The 20,033-nt window shown below is 38.6% G+C and overlaps 1 protein-coding gene and 1 long non-coding RNA gene across 4 annotated transcripts in view; one reads left to right on the top strand and one right to left on the bottom strand.

Annotated features, from left to right (window-relative positions):
• Window positions 1–20,033, bottom strand: part of inpp4b (inositol polyphosphate-4-phosphatase type II B) — a 173,685-nt gene that overhangs the window by 122,465 nt on the left and 31,187 nt on the right. The gene's annotated exons all lie outside the window — the stretch shown is intronic.
• Window positions 7,538–9,208, top strand: LOC118312028. The gene is made up of 2 exons (XR_004794139.2): window positions 7,538–7,797; window positions 8,528–9,208. It is a non-coding gene; the product is annotated as an uncharacterized LOC118312028 (long non-coding RNA).

Genomic DNA, 20,033 nt, shown 5'->3' with positions numbered 1-20,033 from the left:
ATGCAGCAGAGTGGTGGACTCGTCTCTACTGGAGACCTGTGATAGTGCTCAAAATATTCAAGCTGCAGCACCAAACCATGACTATTCACACTAACAAGTTAAAATAAAGGAAACAATAAACAATGGAAAAATTAAATTAAATAAAATGGATTATTTTTTCCTGTTACACCTTCAGTCCATCAACATGAAAAGTATCTTTTTATAAATTTCAAAAATATTTCAATGAAATGAAATTAGTCTGAGCAACAAACTGGATAATTGATATGAACATGTCCTGCAGTGAACGAAATGATATTTAATCTAATGTACTGTTTCTGATTTCATGTTGCCATGTGCAGGGCCCTCTTTTATGCTGCAGATGTCTCATTCTTCAAACCCTCTGCTGAGGAGGAAGTGCAGTAATTATGACTGAGCTACTTTTCCACTGTCAATTAAGCCACAACATGGAAGTGCTTTCATTAGGATATGTCATATAATGGAATGCAGTGAGTCCTACACTCCTTGTAGAAGACAAGGACAGATTTGGGAAAGATTATCTCTCCTCTGTGCGTACTCATCTTTATTTTACGTATCAAAGATATATGATCCTCTGTCGTCTTTTGCAGACTCTAAAAGTCTTTTAAAGACGCCTACATGTGCAAAACTGCAATCTGAAAAACATCAACCCTTGAATGACTTATAAGACCTGCTGTAGACTACATGACATGTGATAATAGATTTTTTTTTATTGGAACTGTCATTATAGTGGCTTTTTAAAAACAAGCTGCATGTAGATCATTCTCGAGTTAGCGGCATCCTTTGTTCATTTCAGAGATTCAGCGGAGACACTGTACTACTGCACCACATGATTTATTAGGTTTGTGGCTCTATAGAATTTAATTCCATTTCCTCTTTGGTGAAAACAAGCTATTGCATTGGTACCTGTGTTAAGTGTAGGAAAAAGTATGACTGTCCCACAATGACCGTATACCCTCTGTGCCTCATTTACTAAGCCCCAGCTTCAGAAGAGTAATGTGAAGCCACACAGTTACAGTTTCAATTGTATTCAGATGAATATTGTGTTGAACGTGTTGCCCCACAAAGATTAAGCCGAGGCGACAACAAGGCCCTCATGGATGCAAGAGATCACCATGTTTGTCTACCACACCACACCTTGTGGTTGAGGTAAAGAGATAGCGATTAACTACTGTGTGTCTGCATTAGCCTGTGGTAAATGACACGGCGAGTCAACGAAACACATTTCCTGATCAGCCTTCCTGTTCTCGTACATTTTACTTCTCTTTGCCGACGCATAAAATTAGCATGCAGAGGCAGGTGAAGAAAACCAGCTGGACTTTCGAGTGGCCATGCAAGGCTGTGTGGCGCCATCTTAAACAAAGCAGTCATTTATACGTTTATACATTCGTTTTTAGAGTTTGGCTACTTCAAAAGTAAAGGCTGAGGGCTAGCTTGAATATTAAAGCAATATCACAGGTCTCCTGTAGAGACAGCTGCCCGGACATCTTCTAATCTTTTCATCTGCCTTATCCTGCTGGAAAAGTGAGATATTAATACGAGCTGGGAGGGACAGATTTCAAATGGGAAAAGGAAGAGAGAACCACTTGACATTGGCTAAGAATTGCATAATATGTTGGATTGAAGGGTGACTCGTTATAAGGCTTAGCAGTAGAATTACACTTACACTGAGCACATTTATATGCACGCATTTTTATGGCCTTAAGACCCTACATAAACCTTGTTATTCAACTCTATACATCCATAAAATCTGATTTCTGTACTGAACTAAGTTACCTCAGAAGTTGAAGATGTAGAAATTTTGCTTTTTTATTGTTAGGCCTTTGCTGCATCTACCAATCTGCTGGATGTAGCTTCTCCATTCAAATTGGTCGTATTGATATAATTGTAAGTATTTATGTTTGATTGAGGACACAGTTACATGCCACAGTATCCCAATTACACCAGCTATCTCATCCAGGTGTCTGAAACCAGGATGTGAAGTTTACATGTCAAAGAAATGAAGGGTGATTCCCACAAAGCCTTAAGTTAGCCAACCATAAAAAAACAGACAAAACATCTTCCGATTGATAAAGTAATCATTCAAACAATCAAGCAATTAATAAATAAGCAAACAAAATTACAAAAAAATCAAGAATAACACACTTGGCTTTGGACATGATGATAAAAGGCAATTTCAAAAGAAATTCTAGAATTTCTTACAATGGCTATGGAGCAGAACCTCCACAAGCATAAGTGACCTAAGTTCTCACTTATCCAGACCATCTGAGACAAACAAACATGTTTGTGGAAGGCCAGAATCTGAATATAAAACATGTCTGTGTCCTCCACACTGAGGACTCATGAGTGCGTCATGAGTTTGTAAGGAAATGTTTTTCTAGGAGACGTGCAAATTTGCTGTGGTATAATATATAATTAAAAGAATGTTCAGAGGATAAATATTTTATGAATTAGTTTAATGACAGACTCAGCAAATGTTTTGAAAGTGTGTCATTTAATTTAATGAGTATATCACTTTTTGCATAACTGTATTCATTTGGAAAAAAAATAAATTCTGACCTTGTTACTATTAGGCAAATCCTACAAGACCGTCATAGTCAGCAGTGGGAAAATAAGCTGCAGCCTTAAATAAATCAGATTTCAGAGCATTTACACCAAGATTAAGATTGCAAATTGAATGAAAGGTTGATAACAAGTAGGAATGCATTTCAGTCTATGGAGAGTGGGGATAATTACGCTGGTACACTGTTGAGTCGGTGAGTGTTTTCAACAATGACAGTTATATGTACTGTGAACATTAGTATAGACAGAGTAGCCCAGGTGTGTTGTACATTACCTTGTCCCTTCTCAGACGCACTGTGCCAAAACTTAAAAAAATGTATTTAATCCAGTGCTGCCTCTAAATCCAACGCTTATGGTGGGTTCACACCAATCACAAAGTGTTTTTTTTAATGTGTGAAATAACATACAAAAACGTGAATTGCGTCAGTTGCGATGGAACGTGAAATTACGCAAAGATGCAAAAATTTGCATCCTTCACTTTACTCATTCAAGTTGGGATACTTGAACTCCAGTGAAATATTCTTGTGACGCGATGTCGCAAAAGCCAACTAGCATTGAGATTCTTCCAATGTCACTGACGTCCGTGTCCAAAATAGAAGAGGCGGATATTCGCGGGTTGTGTCTACTCGCGTTTCTCAAAAACGATCCTGCAGCCAAGCTTGGGCGAGTAAAACGAAAATTTGCTTAGTGTTTGGTGTGAACTCGGATGAGCAAACTGTTTTAAGAAACAGTAGAGTTGATCATCTACATTTATATTCAGACACAAATGACAGAGGAAGCATGCAGTAATCACAATGTGTGAGTGTTGATAGATATAGGGGGCAGATTCATGAGACATTAGTATGGACAGATTTTATCTCAACTCATTAGTATACACACATTAACTCTGTGGACTTAATTGCAATTTGGGTTTCATCTCTGGGTTGTTAATAAATGTGTATTTTATTTGTGGTTGGGGAGGCTCATAAACTAACATGCAAGCATATTTTTTCATGTTTTAAGGTGAGTTCAAAGTCAAAGGGTAAAGAAAATGTTTGTTTTTTTAATTGTGGCACATGTAACATAAAGCAACAGGCAGTGCTCACAATGTATTGGTAGCAGTGAACTCCTTGAAAAGTGTGACCTGCACAGTGCACCACATATATAAGCACAGAATTGTTGGCAGAGGGGTGAAAAAAAAACCTACACAGTAATGGAGGATGTGCATGCAAAAGATGATCATATTTTGCATGCACCATCAATCCACCAATAGAAATTTCAAACTCCATTGTAAATGGTCGGTCTACATAATACTAGAAGTCAAATTCTTGGGCTAAAAGTGAGTAGATATCTGCCTCCCATCCCCGTGTCCACTATTTTCCGGCCCGTGAGAATGAAAAGTTGGTGGCACCATGTATTACTTCAGTGCATAAGAAATTGAGCCTTCACAATACACTGCAAAATGTGGAAATAGAAAAATAAGTGCCTTCCATTTAATTTTCTTCAAATATTCCACTACGTACACCGTGATCGGGGGAACAAAAACAATTGGAGCACTACAATGTCAAAGTAAAAGTTCCATTCCTTTACATCTACACAGTTTCAAGGAAATTTGCAAGAATGATATGTATGACGATATAGAAAAAAAAAATACTGAACAACATTTAATTGGGAATTGCAGCTTGCAGGCAGCATTCATTAGTGTAATCCATCCTTCTTTTCCAACTAGCTAGCTACTGCAGAATATTATCACCTAATAAAATATACCCCAAATTTTAAATACAAATGTCATTTGCGTTGCCTGCTCTTTACATAGACTTTGCATTCTCATCAAGCAAAAAATTCACTTTGCGTTTGTTGTGAACACACAATTGGAGTTAGCCTTCTCGTCCTTGAACCTTCTTGCAGAGCAAGTTTGACATCGTCAAAATCTGGAGTTATAATTAGTGTTCTTATTTATTAGTCCTGAAATTGTCTCGTAAGAATAATGATCAATGCACTCGGTCAAATGTACACAAACATTAATACCTTATTCTTACCAAGTGTCAAATGCATTACCCGGTTTGTCACAGGAGCACATTATATAATCCTCTTCCACTTACTATTGTGCTGCTTTTATTTTAGGTTAGCAACATTTATCCTGTAGACCATCGTGTTGAGGTGCACATTGTACCTTATCATTCTCTCCTCTACATTTCCAGCTCCAGCTCTGAACCTTTGGCTGTCCCTGATAAAATATTTAAGATCTGCCATGATTAAAGTGCATCCTCCTCACCTTGGCAGCAAAATCCATTAACCCCAGGAGAATCAATTCCATTGATTTCAATGATAGAGGCTGGACATGTGCTTGTGGAGGGTTGAGCATGAGGTGAAGGTAGAGGGTTGTGAGGAGGTGAAAGATACAGTATTGGTGGTGAGGATGAAAAAAAGGAGGGGGGGAAGGGGAAAAAACTTTTTTTACTCGTAGCTCACTCCGTCAAGCCCCAGTATGAAAAATGCATGGGACATCAGTCAGGAACACAATTATTTGCATGGCTCAGAGGATTGAAGCAATGCGTGCAAGCTTCCTTGACTCCTTGATGCACCAACAATACAATACAGCTTAACACAGCTGAGCTTCGAGCGAGAATCAGACAGTGAAGCAAAGGGGGGAAGAAGGACACTAACATGATACAACCAACCCAGGGAAAGAGCATGTGTGAGTCAAATTATTTATGCGATTGTCAGCTTCACCATCATCACAATCATCGCGTTAATGTACAACAGAGAACACATCGTTTCCACACAGCATGCTGCAGAAAATTGTGTCCATAAGCATCCTCTAGCACTCTAGAGCTCATAATTTGCACCACAGCCAATCATTTTTCTTTTAATGTACTTGATAGCACGCAGGAATGCATATCAGTCTGTGGTGATTGGGGATAATTACGTCGGTATAGTCGTTGTGTGTTTTCAACAATGACAGTTATGTGTACTGTGAACATTTACAGAGACACAACAGCCCGGTTTTTGTTGCTAATTTGCAAAGCCCATTCTCAGAAGCACAGTGGGGAATTTTTTTTAAATATATCTTAAGCCATCGCTGTCAAACCAAGAGCCAGGTCAAATATGGGTTTTTACTGCCACTCTGTGATCAGTCAGGATGACCATCTAGTTGGTTAAGGACATGATTAGAAGAATTAACCATTCTACATGCATATACAAATCTACTGTTTCAATCAATAAAACATTGGGGGGGTTTGTGTCATAAATGTTGTCGCCATAGTAAGGTCTCTAAATTATAACATCAATCTAACGTTATTTATTTTCCCCGTAAAGCACTGCAGAATGAATCACTGCTAACTCTCCAGTTGGCCTGGGGACCAATTAGACATTAATGTGCTGCCTCCCTGACTAATGGTGTCACCTGGCCTTTCTCTTTACCTGCCAACAATGAGCCTCATGTGGAGACAGGTCTGGTAGGGCAACCAAACAAGGACAAGAACCCTCACTGGTTCCCCACCACCCTGGTCTGTAAAACAGGTTTACCAGTGCATTTAGCTTTTTTAATCCATTTTACTGTTAATTTCCAAATATTAAAAAGTCACAAAACATTCAATTTTAAAGGGGGGGAAATATGATCATAAGGTTTTACGTTCATACCTAAGGGCATTGTTTAAAGGCACACTGCACCTTTAACCGCAAAGACAAACTCAGACTTTTCCAATTGTCACTTTTTTCCGAATGTTTACAAACCCAAATTGAGGCGTTGGGCAACAAACCTACCCTTCTTTTTCAACTATATAAGAGATATATGAAGGATATTGCTAAAGACCACAGCTCCACCCAGCCAGTTCTCTTCTTGCAAGTGCTAGAAGCATCAATAAATCCAAAACGATTAAAAGATCTACACGGACTTAGATCTATGCAAGGAGTGATTGAAAGTTATCTTCCAGCCTTGGAAGATAAAACACACAAGAAAAATCAAGATGGGACACTGTACAATGTCTCAAACACTCTGAACTGAATTTATTTTCCCTCACTTTGCACGAAAATATCCAGAGTGGCTATAAAGAAGTGAAGGCACATCCCTACTGTAGCTTTAATTAGGCATCTGTAAAGTCAAGTCCTTCAGAACATGCTGAACTGTGAACTTTGAAGATTAAGGGAGAGTACTGTATGGATGCACATTATATAAACACAAGCTGCGGTATGCACAGATCAAGGATCTGGATGAGTGAATACTAACAGACGACTTGAGACCAGATGGGGAGGACTTCAGTCGGATTTTGGAATTGATGGCACTTTTACTCAGCCTTACTATACTGTACATCAAAGAGACCGAATTTATCAATAAATCCAATTTGTTTCAAATTTGTACGCTTATTTGTTGAAATCACTTTAAGTTTATTAGATCGTTAATGTTAAATGTATGTATCCAAATGAATGGACGTCTTAAAAGCAATCAAACCCTTACATTAAATATCTTTGAGTGCACTGCTTCCTTGCAAACAGGAAAGTGAACAAACCTGCAAACATGTGACAAATGGTTTAAATAAAGCCTAAATTCTCTGATGTGGCCAGAGAGAGACTTTTCCACATTTTCTTCAAGTTGCCCTCTGAAAATTAGTCGGTTGCTAGGTGAACAAGACAGGTTTATTTATAGGTATATCTAGAGTGCCAGCAGTGTTTTCCATGACACTAAACAAATATTAATTTGTAAACAAGTCAACAAGCACCATAAAGGAAATAGGCTCTTTCAGTCATACAATTTACTGCATTCAGATTTTTAATTTTAATTTATTTTTTTTATAAATCAGGACCACAGCTGGACAGTGTACCTAAAAAAACCCGCTCAGAAACCCATTACCATTAAGGCCTTTACCCCTTAATTGTCAGCTAAGCAACAACAATGAGGAATCAAAGCCTTTGAAGATAAAGAGAAGCCATTAAGCTTACACTGCTGCACCAATCATTATCGGCCAAATCCCTGCGACAAGCCTCATCACAGGGGTAAAATAAAGAGTAGATAAGGCGGCAGCGGCTAATGATGATTTTTCTCCCAGCGTCCAGAATGAAAGCTACAAATGGGCGATAAAAAGCCCAAAAAGGTGTCACAGAAAGATTTCAGAGAGCCGACAGAGGCTAATCACTTGGGTGAAGACAAAGACAGCCCAATCACTTTTATGACTTGCTCAGAATGCTGCTGCATGGATAATAGTTTTTTTCCTCATGGTTTACAAATGTGCAGAGGAATATCTGGTATGTTCTGCTTCATGGTAACAAATCCAATCCAGTAAAAATGTTGAAATTATCTTTCTAGAAGAGGTGATGCTAATGAAAAAGAACGATTCCTGCAATAATTTCTGAAAATAAGAGTAGTTTCTCAAGGGATTTGCCTCAGTTCAATCTAAGACATAACTCTTTAAGTCTGATTTAATTAGCCACATTGATTCATGAAGCTGTCAGCCTGCACCACAACAGACGTATTTCTGTGATATACAACACGGTTCTCGTTGATCAGGCCTATTAAGAGTCTGTTTTTAATGAGTTTTCCCTGCCTATTGTCTTTATTTGTGTTAAATTGAATCTGCTGCCTCAAAGTGAATTCAATATAGAGCTTTGGGACTCCCTAAACATTGCCAGCATGCACAAGACGTAATTAGGCTGTAACAAAAGATCTATCAGCAAAGATTTACAATGGAATCAGGCAAGTCGAAAGACAGGGTTCAATCAGCTCAGCAATATTTGTCATTATGCTTGTTATGCTACCTAAAGTGAAGCTACTGATCGCCTGTAAAAAAAAAAAATCACTGTACCTGCATCGGATGTACTCACACAACATTAAGACTACATTATACTGACACTACATATACACAGATGAACAGTATGTCTGTGCTCGTAACTGTTAATTATTTGTGTATTATTCAATAATATGTTCCATTATTGCAGAAAAACCATGACTGTAAAGTTATTTCCTTTAAATTCTCAGCCTTGTTACAGCTGTGGAGAGAGGATCTGGCCCTGCTGCGTTGAGCCTTATTCTGCTGAGGCTTTGATCACGAGGTTCACACAGGCGACGGAAATATACCACCTAACAGGGGAAGAGCTGTAGTGCTGCAGTGCCTGCACAGTGGGTGGGGGGGTTGAGGCAGGGACTTTCCAAGGCAAGAAAAAGTCAGCAACTTAAGAAGAATAGCACCATCTCCTATGGTCTCACTCCCCATGATTTTCTTTGTTCAGCCAGAATTTTCAGACAACATTTTGACATGGGAAACCTGAGTGTTAAAACACCCACGCTCATCGGTTTGTCACTCAACCGCTCAATTGGCATAATTTAAGCCAATTTAGAAGCTTCCCTCTGTTGAGAGCGAAGGGGTTAGAAACCACGTGTTGCAGCTTGCAGCTATAATGACAAATGTTCTTCCAAAGCATTGATATTATTAGCTACCCGCCACGCATATGCCCACAAAATACATGTATTATATAATCTAGTTTTCCGGTGGCATTATCAATGTAGTGGTATTTTTCTGGCCTGCACATCCCTCCTGTAATTGTCAAGTTATGATAATTTCATCATTTTGTCAATCAGTAACATTCACCTGTTCTTACAAAGGTTAAATGCTTGATACTTAAACATTTTAACAATGTAACAATAAATATTTGAGACTGCTTTCAGCGCAAGTGTAGCCTCTGAGTGCATTTCTAATTATTATTATTATAACCATTTAATACCAGACAAGATCAACTCATTAACTCACTTAAATCAGTGTTTTCCATAAATCACCAAGGTCGTGGTGGCCTGCCATGTTCCAATTTGTCCCGCCACCGTTTCATGATGAACTATTCTTTTAACAACAACAACAAAAATATCTAAAGCTTGACTCAGATATTGAAATTGGGTTGCAGTGGAGGAGAATCTTTGCACATATTCTCCTCTATAATCTCAAACAAGCACACACTTTTAAATTCTAAAATAATGACACTAGAGGATATTATTAAGATTAATGCTAGATTAATGCTACAGATGGAGCGACGCACCTACATCTGGTTGCAAAAAAAACAAGATGCCAGTGGTGAAAATGCTTAACGCAAGGCTTCAAAACGGCAGTTTGAGCTGTGCACTTTCCACGACGGGCAGGGCAGTTCTCAGACTCGATCCAATTCTTTTGGAAAGACTCCACATGACTGCATCAGCTGTACAGTATTATAAAGTTTAACTGCTCATTACTACATATACACATGCATAGCCAACTATATGCTTCCTACAGCAAGTGGCAAGCCGATACAATGTGAGCAAACATAGTGGCGTAAAAGAAACAGTAAATATTGAAACATTGCCAAAAAGGAACATGACTTTAAATGAATGCGAGTTGTGCCATTTAAAAATTACTAGGTGATGCTGGGCCAGACGCAAGCAGTGATTATTGCAGATCTATATTCATAAATAACAACCCTGGTCATTTTACGAAGTTAAATTTGATGTCTTAAAAGTTTACACTTCTTCCTGACAACCAATAAACAGAAAACGGTGCCTTGGGTGACGTAGTAGAGTTCCGTCAAGTATATTTTGTGCACAATGAGATCAACGTGCCCAGTGGACATTAAATGCAGTTAAAATGTAGAGGCTCAATGACTTTGACATCACTGGATTATCTTATTGAATGAAAACAATTTCTTTAAGTCCTAATCATTCTGACTACTAATGGATCTAGACAATGATGTAAGGCAACATTGAGCAGGCACCTGTTCTTACTTGCTGCTCTCAACACCAAATCAAAGCGATTCTCAGTGATATCCTTTAACAGCGTTAAACAAGCACTGCAGCCAACAGTGGTGTCACAGTAGACTGCACTTAATGAATAATAATGGCTTGTGCTGTTGTTTTGGTGTTGTTAACCTTCATGGTTTCAGATAATGGGAGCGGTGGGTTGTGGGACAATGGGGAAGCTGTCTCCTGAAGCTCTTGCTGCTTCACTGCCTGCTGTACCTAAAACTGCACCGGCTACCTCCATAATTGATAAAGCACTTGGGAGGGGGGGACCCTGTTCTCGAAGATATTTCTGAGTTTCTTTCAAATTTCATCACTGCTGTGGACATTTCCTCCAACTGTAAAGTCAATATGCAGATGGTCAGTGGCATCTCGTTGGTGTCTTGGGATTAAGGTTCTTTCAAGATTAACTTAACAACACAGAATGTGTGAGCAATGATCCTTCAACACAAGAGCATGGATGTTAACATGGACCAACAGTGATATAACATTTACAAAAGAGTGCTATTGACATTTCTCTCCTGTTGTTAAGCAGCTTTAATGTGAAATCTCTACAGCCAAGGTTCCCTCCTTGATGTTCCATCCTACAAATCCTGCTGTAATTGACTCCTCCTATGATTTGATATCTGCAGGCAGCGATGGTGTGTGACAGATGATATCTGCATGATACAATACAAGCATGGTTTTGGAGCTGTTCTGTTATTATTAGTCGCCAACCTACTGGAAGACGAGTAGATAAAAGCGGAGGCTTAAACGAGTCTCGAGTCCAAGTGGAGAACAAGTAACTGAAACCATCATAACCACTGGGACAAATGGATGACATGTCTTTGTGCTTCACAATACTTTTTAAATGCTGAGTTTGAGGGTTTTGTGAATTGTTTGGTCTAATCAATTTATGTTGAGTAAAAAAATGGTTTAAAGTGAGTTAAGCATGATATTTGCATGATTAACAGCAAGTTACTTTCTGATTTATTTAGTTAATTACTATGTACTGTGTTAATAGGATATGCTTTTATTTGAAGTGACAGAAAAAAAAAACTGTTTATGCACCTGTCCTAGCTTGAGTGATGCTCCAACGTAAGTTATATGGAAAGGTCCCCTCCTGCACTATGTTGGCCAGTCAAGTGTTCAGATTGAACTATCCAAGCTTCCACTGCGTTTACAGAGGGAGTGGGTAATGTTTACGGTAACTCACAGCAGTGGGATGAATTGCAAAAACTCAGTTTACAACAGAGAGAGAGAAACCTATTGTTGTTGTGTACATCCAATAACACTGCAGTACATGGTGGGGTCCTGGTAAGTTGCAGTCTTTACAGCTCAACTGTCTGCAGGAATTGTTATTCATGGAGAATTGAGTCCAAGAACTTCTGAAATGTCTCAAACAAAAATCACAAAGCGGATAATCTAGCCATCCATCTAATGTAATCACAGCTAATTTAACAGTCATAATGATATATGTCAGTTTATTGCGATGACATGATAGGGATAAGGCTGGCAACTTATTTAATATTTTTTGTTAACAAATCCCACAAAAAGCTCAATACCAACAACAAGCTGATCTTATTAAGCCAAAGTCTAATTTACTCAAGTTTTTCCCTATATTTATAGGGATAAACCGCCAATGTTATCCAAAAGCACATCAATGAGCCATTTAATTTTATCCATCATTATATTAATTAATTATGTTATTCACAAGAGCATCTGAAAAAATTTGAATATAGTGAAAAACTTATTTTTTATTTAAGAAAGTAAAAAATTGTATACATCATAGACACATTACACCTTAAACAGAAATGTTTCCATTTTAATTTCGATAATTATGGTTGATTGCTCAAAATATCACTTTGCAGTTTAAGATACATTCAATTTTAAAATAATGATAAAATATTGAACCTTTTTGCAATATTGTTTCTTGAGATGCACCTGTAATATGAACATAAGCAGTGTAGTGTTTCCCTGAAAAAAACCTAGAACATCAGGAAAAGTAATAGAATACCTTATCTAACATGGAACTTAAAATCCAATGTAACTAGATACGTCAGTAGGGGACAGACCTGTGTATTGACCAATTTGAGTTCAGTCTGTACGTGTGCAGGCTAATAATCCCACATCTGAGCTTCATCATCACATTGTGTTATGTATGGCTGAATATAAATTGATCACTGTTGTATACCTGCATACTTGAGCCGGATTTTCAGCAGCTTCCAAGTTATGGTTAAGTAAATATTACTACCGTTGTGGACATATTGATGCTGGCCAAATCAGAAATTTTTAGATAAGTGTTTTTTATTACCTTAGACTGTGGTGGGTCTTAATTTGCTCCAACAGTTTCATAAAATCTATTCTGTTTTAGGCTCATAATAAAATAAAAGTGTTTTGCACTGCTGTGTGTGTGTGTATGTGTGTGTGTTTCTTTCTACAATCTTTATGGTGGTCACAACCCTACAGCCATAAAACAACAATGAAGCTGGTGAATCATCTTTTAAGTCTTTTACAAGAGCCTGTTTACATAAACGTGCCTTTTATCAACTTTGGTTTATTCACTAATTTATCTATATACCATTTTATTGTTTTTGCGAAAGCTTTATATTGCCACCACCACACAATTGAATTATTATACACAGGTTTTTTTATCGTTCCCTTTTCTGTTGATGGTTTTCCCAGTTCTCCTTTTTCCCTGCAATTTTACAGTTGCCTTGTTTTTGCTTTGAGGCATTTACTGGCTGTAAAAGAGTTTGGTTGGTTAATTTTAGAAACTGCAATAAAAACATGTATCATTAATAGATGCAAGCGGCATGAGACGCATCACACTCAGTCGAACATCAACATTTATGAACATCAGTTATAATGTAAAGACCCAACTGAATACAACCACTGACTGGCTGTAGTGTGTAAAGTTTAATTTCACATTCACAGCCCAATATCATCAGTAGATGGTGCTGAACAGACAAACAAGCCACAATCAGTCCTACAGAAAAACCTGATCTTGTTTGTTTTTTTGTCAGTTTTCTTCATTTCAAAATCATTTTCAAGTTTCTTTCAAAACTATAACATGTAGAGAAAAACTATTTGGCCTCCCATCTTCCAACTGCATGTGTCACGTGACTATTTTTGGACCAATCATGATCTAGTGAGGGTTAAAAGTTATTAGGTCAAGATGGCTCTCAACTCTAAATCACTGACACCCAGTAAATTCAGGACCACACACATGCACGCACACGCAAGTTAAAATTAAGTCGGCTGGCTCCCTGTCAGGCTGACAAGCACAGTCGAGTGAGGGATGTGTTTGTCAAAGCAAAGATCTACAGTCAGTCCATGTTCACTCAGATGTCAAATAGTCTATGTTTAAAGCTCAACTGGCATCCTCTCTCTCCACCTCCCAATCCTCATGCTTTCTGCATTATTCATGAAACTTCCATAGACTACTACATGGGAAGGAGGTCCTCTGCTTTTCCCGTTTGGGTGTGCAGCCAAAAGCAGCAGAGTTTTCCATTCTGTATTGCAAAAAAAATGCCATTTGTTTGCATTCATATTCGAATGGAGTCGCGGCACACGGTCGTGACAAATATCACAAAACAGCCTGACCACAATCTGCATATGTATTTGACTTATAATTGTGGCAATCATCAGCGCTCATTGTGGCATTTGTTTCACAGTGAAGCTGGTGTCAGTTTAGCATGCCGTAGCCATGACTCAGCTAGACATTAACAACAAGAAGCACTGAATTCTTAACAAGCAGAGCTGAATTCTTTGAGAACAACAATCTGGGTTGAAAGAGAAAAAAGACCGCCTGTGCCAAGCGCTGATACAGGTTGGTGGTGTTGCCCCGTGAAGCAGCAACAGTAGCACGGCATGTTCTGCACAACGCCTGACGCTGCGCAGCATCGTCCTTTTTAAAACCGACGTGCTGTTCCTCTTCCAGACTAAAGTCTCCGTTGTATCAGTTTCCGACTGTTCTGTCGAGCTTGAGGCCATTGCGCAGCAGGTTAGTGCAGTGTGACTGATGCTTGTTCTTGGAACCGAGTGCTCCATTTGCTCGCGTATCACGTCAACCGTGTAATCGCGTCCCTTGCGGTTAAAAAATCACGTTTTATCATATCGCCATATTATCACAAATGCAATTAATCGTTCAGCCCTACTGCAGAGCATCAATTATAATTCCGTTCAATCATCAACTTCTTTTGTCATGAAATAAGTCGAGAGCAGGTATTTTCACCATCATATTTGGCCAAATTCCGTTCATTGGGCAGTGCAATTATCAGCTAAACCACAACCCACAATCATCTACACAAATACATTTCATTTTATCACTATTTTTTCAGGATCTTTTTTCAGGACGCCCACAAAACTTTGTTCAAATCCTGTGTTTCAGGACCTTAACCACAGCTCTTCTGGACTCCCAGTACCTCAACTGATCCCGAATTCATTCGAACCAATATTTAGAGACTTAATGTAGCATGGAAAAATTACAGATAAGATGTGTCCTTCATATACTTAAACCACTCTCAGAGACTAGGTGGTTGTGGATTAAATGGAGATGTTATCAGTGCTTAGGGCAAGTCAATATTGCACTTGCACGTGTGTGAGGCTGATATGGACCATAAATGGGTAGCCAGATGTCCCAGACGAAAAAACACAGCTAGACCAGCACGCAAGAGACTAACCCAGTGGATGAGAGGCAACTGGAATGTGGCTGGACTTTCGGATTGCTGGAGAGAAATCTGATCATCTCAAAGTGAGAAGGGAATTGCAAGATCTAAAGAAGGAAGAGGTTTATTGAGGAGCCTGCTTTCATCAAAAATGCAGCTGGACACTTTTGATGAGGACAAGGGCTGAGGTACGAATTCTAATTCTCTGAATAAATGTCATGGGAATGTCAAGATTTCTGCATCTCCCATCATCATGAACGCAAACAACTACAACAGTATACTGAGTATTGTCAGGGTTTGTTGTCTCGTAAACCGTAGGAACCTTTGGTTTCCCATTTACTTGTTTGAATTATTTAATCGTTTTGTTAAATACACACTTGCAGAAGCACAAAAATGCGCCGTCACACTCTGTACCATTGTCTGTTTATGGGCTTCAATAGACATCTAGGGGGCTCCTGAAATATCCTCTCCTGCCTGTGAAGAAGATTCCAATAAAGGGGGACACATATGGAACATGACTGGTATCTTTGTGCCCCAACGATATCCTGTGTTGCATCAAGCGAAATTTAAAGTTATAATTCAAAATAAGGGGAAATGTTGCTAATGTTAAATAAATGTTTAAAAAAAATGTCAAAGTACCATGAACTCCAGCAGTTCTTCCCCCACTTTGAACATTGATTTCATATCACAGTGGACACTTTGCTCTGAGTAATTTCATTCAGGAATTTAGTGCAAGTTACACTGTAGATCAAATAAATGTTATTTAATCATAGGGAAATATAGTGCCATAATAGAAATCTTGAAGTCCTCACTCATTTTTTCTATTTGCTGTGTTCAGTGTTTTCTGCTAGTAGATATACAACGTTTTAAGTGTTTGGTGTGAGTGTGAGGGAACCTGCTGAAAAGTCAGACACATATCAGAAAAAAAACAAAAAAACAAAAAAACAAGTAGATGTGAGACAGACTCTACAGATGAGAGACACAAAAGTACAGTCAACTTCTCAAAACAAACAGAATCAGGCGCTGTAACAGCATTTGGGCCGTGGCACAACATATGGCAAAGAATCAGTATCAGAATGGAGATGGAAGGAGATAACAGCTGCTGTTACAACTCGCATCTGCAAAGTCATGGCCCCAATTTACACAGTCAAGAAGAGTGAGAAGTGATAATATGTAGTGTTATCTGGACATGAAATTAAGCCCAAAGTCCACCTTCAAATGTGCATATGTGTATAATGAGGACAAAGTAAGCGGAAGAGTGTGTGTGGGTGTCCACGTGAGTGTGACAAAGAAGAGAGAAAATTACTGTCCACCATATTGATGCCCTGCCTGCAGGACGGACAATGATTGATGGCCAACTTTGACAGCATGAAAAAAAGTGATTTCAAACTGACGATCAATCACTTAGGTCAGTCTAAACCTGAAAAATGCAACTGCACTTTGTTGTTTGAGGATTTGATGTCACACAATCAGGAAAACAGAGTCTTAAGGAATCGCCTGCCACCATTCCCTGAAGATTTGGTCAATAAAACCAGTTTGATATTTCCCCACCATGCCCTTCTCTGCTCCACATGAAAAGATATACACACTCTCTGGGTGGGAGAATCTGTATAGTGACTTGAGCTAGTAAGCTTACAGGAAAACAGCATCCTGTGACAACAATTGCCAAAAGCATTTGCATTATTTCTTATTATGCCCCAGCAGGAAGACAACATACACTGTATATCATCGCTACCACACAGTGAGCAGATTCCCTATGAGGATCTCTGCCGACTGGCAGCAGTCTCAGTTGTTATTATCCCTCTACAACCTGAAGATAGACAGGACCAGCTGCAACCAAGTCGCCTGACCATGCATCATTTTCACTGCCTGCCTACTTTAGGAGAGAAATAGTAGCTAAAAGAGAAAAATGGCTAAGAAATACAGTATATCATAATTACACCTAAATGAATTGAGTCAATCAATGCCAAAGCAAGTAGTGCTAGTTTTGACATGTATCACATATTCAAAAACGAGGATTTGTGGCTTTGATGAAGTAAAAATATCTACTATGTGGTTTCATTGTGTTTCTCCAATTCTTGTTTATGTTTCTGGTAATACACAAAAACCTCACTAGAAACGTGCTAAATGCTGGTATGCGGAAGATGACCAACTGGCAAAGACAAAAGGGGAAACAGAGACCATATACACAAAGTAAAGGGGGGAGGATTAGACACATTAGGGCTGGTGCGGGTGATCATGGGATGGGAAACAACAGGAGGAACAGGAAATTAAATGACTTGCAACAAGGTGAGATGAGAGTATCAAAATAAAACGGCAAACAAAACGAGTAACGTGAGGGATGACAAAAAAAGTTACTTAATTGAAGCAAAGACGTGACAGCCAGTGTGAGTCAGTACAGTTTTGAAGATGCAAAATGCAATGATTTAATCAAACGATGATCATGACTTGGTCTTGATTTCTCACCACATTCAATAAGCTTAGAGATGACAGAATATGAAAATAATGAGTTTTCAACAAAAATGATGACGCTCATTAAAATCTGTTGAAAGGAAAAGCTCTTTACTTTTCTTTTATTTATTTTTTTACAATGGGTTTTACCCCAGAGTGAGCATCAACACAACAGTTCACCAAACTGGAGACACCACGAGCAAGCTGCATGGTCACAGCAGTGTGACGTCACACAGGAAACTCGTCAAATATTCATGTTCATCCTATGTGATGTTTCAGCAATTGTTGCTCTTCTTTTGAAGCTAATGATGTAAATGCAATTGCACAAATGCCCACTGGGCCTAATTAACACTGCCAGCACTTTAAATTACATAACTGTAAATGCTTTTCACAAATAATGTCTTGTGTAATACACATAAGTGAAATAAAAACAAAAGACACTAATCTTTGATGAAAATTTAGAGGGTCACTGCTTGAAAAGATTTTATAACATGAAACAGTCTCTTTATGTTGAATAAATTTTAGAGAAATGAAATGTTAGAGAAATGAAAGTTAGAGAAATGAAAGAACAGTGCTTGGTTTATCTTTAACAATATACTTGAATTGCTCGCCTGATATCCAACTATAAATGGAAGAATCTGCTCTTTCTGAATTTTGCTTTTCTCGAGAACTCCTCATGTGATCGAATTAAAAATTGGTTGGGGTATCGGTGAGGACCCAAAGAAGTACAGTGTCAGTGATTTTTATCCTACCCAATGCAAAATGGCAGTTTGGCACTTTTAGAATTTAGTTTTCAAGACTTTCAATTCAACACTAGAACATGATGAAGCATAAAGTTCCAAAAAGCAAAACACAGTTGCAGTTGTTGTGGTCACCACATGGCCCAAGACAACCAGACACGCAGTTACACTTTTTGAGGAGCTCTTATTAATGCTGCTCCTCCAGAGGAGACTTACAGTAGAGAAAAGACTGGGCAGAATGGACTTTGTATTACAAAGCCAAAGGGCTGTTTGAGCCAAAGGAGACAAAAGTTTAGCTTGCAATGAGGGTTAAAGGTCATGGGAGATATTTTATCATGTCTGATAGCACTAAAAAACATAGGAATCATGAAAAAAGAAAAGAAGAAAAAACCCAGCAGCTACAGGTCTGAAAACTTTTTGAGCTGAGAACTGCAGCAGAATCAGGTGAAGATGTGGAATATGTTGAGAATGACCAGCAGCCTACTTGTTTGAGAGACAAGGTCAACATTCACTGTGTAGCTTCGGTGTTTGCAGCACATATCCCAAATATATATCCGGAGTTCTGCTGAGGGAAAGGATAACATTTAAAGAGATTTTATTATGAACCAACAAAAATGGAACAAACCATGAGCCAAATCTTGGAACGAACCATTAGACCAAGAGGTGGATTTATAATCTTGCAATGACAGATGCTGTTTCCCGGGCGGATTCATTAGACATTTAAAAAATGAGCCATAGGTGATATTCCCCAGGATCTGACATAATGAATAACAGATGGTAGTATTTAAGATAAACTAAGTAGCATCTTGGCAACAGTGGATGTGTTGCAAAAAAAGTGAGACAAATGACAAAATGACAGGTTTAGGGAGAAACACAGGTCAGGAAAGGAAACAACAAGTTTGTTCATAGAGTACAGCAAGTGAGCTTATTGGCGAGACATGTTGACATGAAAATAAGTGTCAACAGTGTGGGAAAGCAGAAGTGGCAGAGCCGGAAAAATTTACGAGCCTAGAGATTTATGAACCAAGATGATTGTGTGTAGACAGAAATTCACCAAGAAGGGGAAATGTTACAGAAAGGAAAAAATAAAGTTCAGATAAGTCAGCCTATAACAGTCGCCTGAAGAGTGTAAATGAATTAGAACATGACAGGTGCATCAAGCTATTAAAAAGTCCACACTGCTAATATGTGAACAGCTGGTAGAGATCATAACATACGGAAACACATACACACACAACATTCAAGGGTGATTTATGAGGGTCTAAAGAACAATTGAAAATGAGGCACTGAACCTTGTACGACAGCTCCATGGGGATGAGTCTCTGGCTGCTCCAGAAGGTACAGTGTAGCGCCTATAACTCTGAGTGATGGAGGGTATGACCAGAGGGACTGTGTGTGTGTGTGTGTGTGTGTGTGTGTGTGTGTGTGTGTGTGTGTGTGTGTGTGTGTGTGTGTGTCTATGAAGACATGAATGTAGAGTATAAGTTTTCACAAACAGTTGGACGGAGCAAACAAAATCGCTAGTGTTTTAATCTGAAGACGGAATTAGATGCATGTGACCTAGAATCAGCAGGTAATTGCAGATAGAAAATATTGCAGGTTGTGGGCAGGCCGGTAAAATAGTGACAAAGCAGCTTCCTGACTGTTGCAAATAATTTGCGGGGTGTAGGCTTCGGAATATGGGTTAAATTGCATGTGATACTAGGATGTGATTAAGAGATTTGTTTGTTTTTTTTACAACAAAAAAATTGTTACAACAGGCACATCTTTTGTGTATTTACTAAGTGACGATTGAAAGGTGTTACCAAATGAACATGTCTCAGGTGTGTAACAGAGATTAACAGGGTAAGATTAACAGTACGTTACGCTTTTTCGTAGAAGCACCTA

Source organism: Scophthalmus maximus, chromosome 8, assembly GCF_022379125.1.
Source record: "Scophthalmus maximus strain ysfricsl-2021 chromosome 8, ASM2237912v1, whole genome shotgun sequence".
NCBI lineage: Eukaryota > Metazoa > Chordata > Actinopteri > Pleuronectiformes > Scophthalmidae > Scophthalmus > Scophthalmus maximus.
This window is presented reverse-complemented; position numbering and strand designations above follow the sequence as displayed.